This window comes from Hipposideros armiger, unplaced genomic scaffold (assembly GCF_001890085.2).
Source record: "Hipposideros armiger isolate ML-2016 unplaced genomic scaffold, ASM189008v1 scaffold_69, whole genome shotgun sequence".
Classification (NCBI taxonomy): domain Eukaryota; kingdom Metazoa; phylum Chordata; class Mammalia; order Chiroptera; family Hipposideridae; genus Hipposideros; species Hipposideros armiger.
Genome location: NW_017731419.1, coordinates 3,078,431 through 3,081,419, shown reverse-complemented (window position 1 = coordinate 3,081,419; position 2,989 = coordinate 3,078,431). Strand labels below are relative to the sequence as shown.

The 2,989-nt window shown below is 52.7% G+C and overlaps 1 long non-coding RNA gene across 1 annotated transcript in view; it reads right to left on the bottom strand.

The window, feature by feature from the left end:
- Positions 1 to 2,572, bottom strand: part of LOC109382760 (uncharacterized) — a 25,529-nt gene extending 22,957 nt beyond the window's left edge. The window contains exon 1 of the long non-coding RNA XR_002123979.1: positions 2,507 to 2,572. This is a non-coding gene — a long non-coding RNA (uncharacterized LOC109382760). The remainder of the gene's footprint in view (positions 1 to 2,506) is intronic.
- Between the last annotated feature and the right edge of the window lie 417 nt (positions 2,573 to 2,989).

Here is a 2,989-nt window from a genome sequence, read left to right as displayed (position 1 = left end):
GAGAGAGAGAGAGAGAGAGAGAGAGAGAGAGAGAGAGAGAGAGAGAGAGAGAACATGAATTTCCAGCAAGAGAAGAGAAATTCTGACACGGCAGATGAAAGGTCATCTAAAATAAATGTCTTTCTTCCACTTCAGGTTTTACCAAGGATCAGCCTTGAATGAAGGATGGAGTGAATGAAAGCAAAACAGTGTGGAGCCCCTTGCCCGTGGTGGGACCCCTGTTAGGGGAAGTTACAGCCTTCAGTGCCTGCGCCCAGCATTCTGAACCATTTCCAGGATGTTTTTCCACGGAGCACACTGCGGTATGTGAAGGCCAGAACTGCTGCTGCCGCTGAGGGAATGCTCAGGTGCAATCAGCAGAGGGTCTGATTTTGGTTAAAACCCTAATCGGGAGGTAGAGTTTTCTCCAAAGAGAGTGTACCATGCATCTTCCCCGGGTGTCATCAGCATTAAGAAGGATGATGAGGCTGTAGAGGACAGAAGATGCAGACACACAGAGGTCGGACCGTCAGTGGTTGAAGAGACCAAGCCCCCATTTAACAGCGGAGGTGGCAGCACGCATTTGGTGGAGCCCAGCCCTGCCCCAGGATTTGAAGACAGGTCCACTTTTCTCTAAAACCCACTCTGTCCATCACCCCTAACTTTATCTCAGAATCCGAGCTCTGGATTGCTTCTCTCTAGTTTACAGCCCCGGTTCATCCGAGGACCTGGTTTCCTTCCCTTCAGTCACCTTAACATTTCTCCTGGGAACCCTTGTCACTGTCACAGCTACTTAGAAAAAGGGGAAAGAAAGGCAACGAAACTGTTTTATTCTATTCTGAACAGAAACTCATGCTGCTTCCAGAAAACTAGAAGGCACAAGTGACAAGATAAAGGCGGAACCAAGCATGCTGTGATTCAGCTTGGAACCCTGCTTTTGTCTTGACATTTGGTCATCTTTATCGCCCAGGCCACGATCTTTTGACAAACGTGCTTTTCCGCGCCAGCGTCACTGTTAGGCGGTGGACAGAGCAACGTTTACCTAAACAAGCCCACTTGTTTTGGACATTCAGGTTGTTCCCAATGTTTCTTTCATAAATGGCAGCTCAATTTCCATCTCGAGGCATAAAGCGCTCTCCACATTTCAGATTATTCCTTTGGGCTACTTTGCCAGGGGTGGAATTACGGGGTCAACAGGTATGAGCATTTTAAAGGTTCTGGATATAGATTGCCAAATTTCTTCCCAAAGGGGTTACATCAATTTATATTCCCCAAAGCTCTCCACGCATTCTTCCTTCTCTCTCACCAGCCTGGAGTTTTGGTATACCAGCCTCTGCTCACTTCATCGATGAATGTACTAACTCATTGTTTTGATCTGAATTCCTTTTATTATTTGGGTGGTTGGTCCTTTCCTCAAATCCTGACAACTGTTGAAAGCTTCATGGCCACTAAAACCGGACATATCTTTAAGAAAGGGGTGCCCGGTTCAGAGGTTGCAATATCTCCAGGCAGGAGCCACAGTTTTCCTGGAAAGTGCAAACTTTGACAGCCTGCTGGGAGTTCTCTCCCTGCCCACTGGCCCTTGGGGTCCCCTCACCGGCCCTCGCCACCTTTCAACCACATGTGCATACTTAATGCCACCCCTGGAATGAGGACAGTTCATTCCAAAAGAATTCCTGTTGGCCTGTGTTTTTTAAACCAAAACCAAAACCAGAAAACAAAACAAACAAAACAACCAGCCCGGCCCAGCCCGGCTTCAGAGGGCACCCGTGGACCCGCAGCTCTGGACCACACCTAATTCCAAGGCAGTGGATGGAGACGAAGTGGGGAGGAAACGGGCTTGCGCTAGAGATCATTCAACTGGAGGCCTGTGATTTCGTTGTGAAATTCCCGGGGGAGCAGGACAAAGAGTGGGATGGGGGAGGAAGAAAAGGGACAGGGTAGAGAAGATATAAAAAGAAATAGAAAGTTGGAGGCTGAGAAACAGAAATTGAGACAGCGAGAAGAAATAGTGAGGCAGAAATGGGGGGGGGGAGGAAGCAAAAAAAAGAGAAACAGTGAGAAAAGTGTAGGGGGCGGGAAGAAGCAGGAGAGACTGCAAGATAAATTGGGAGAGAACAGAATGCGATGCGGATCCACGGCTCTAAAGTAAATGAAATGGGGGGGGGGAGAGAAACGGGGAGGCGTAGGAGAGTCAGGGGGCGCAGCGCCGGGTGTCCGGAAAGATGGAGAACAAGCGAGAAAGAGAAGAGCAGGGAATACACCCCAGAGTCGGGAGCCCACTGCAAGAGGGTAGCGCTGAGCCGAGGACACACCCAGCGCGCTGCGACCTCCGCCTACTCCGAACGAACGCAGGCGGCGGGTCGGGACGAAAGCGGGCGCTCGCCACGCCTGGGGCCTACGCGCCCTGCGCCCAGGGGATGCCAGGTGCGGGACAACGCGAGCGAGCGGCCCCAGACAAGGAAGGGGTTCCCCCAAAGTTTACAATAGAATCGCCCATCCCGCGCCCCAGCTCGTGCAAACTCACGCGTCTGGGCACCCCCTCGCCTCGCACCCCCTTGGACCCTCGCATCCTCTCCCGCGCGGGTGACGCTGGCGGCGGCGATTCCCAGACGTCGTGGCGATCCCAAATGTCGACACTAGAGGGCGCGCAAGGGTCGCTGCGCGGCTCCGGGTCCGCAAGGAGCGGTCCAAGAGAAACAGGGAGAGCGCCCTGGCTTGCAGGGTGCGGGGGCCGGCCTGGCAGTGGGGTGCGTGGGGGACCTCGAGGGTGGTGCTGGCCGTGATAGCTGATGCCACGCAAAAGGATGTTGCGCACTTTGTTTATTTGAAGAAGAGGTTGCACCTGAGTTGAACCTTTGCGAGGCCGAGACAAGCCCGTATGAAACTGACCAAGAAGCAGGCGAAAAGGAGGTCAGGGCTCAAGATGCCACGTAACCCAGAGGCCCCGCGCCTGCAGTTTAGAAACTGCACCCCAAAACTGCTTGGGAGAAGAAATAGTCTGATCCCA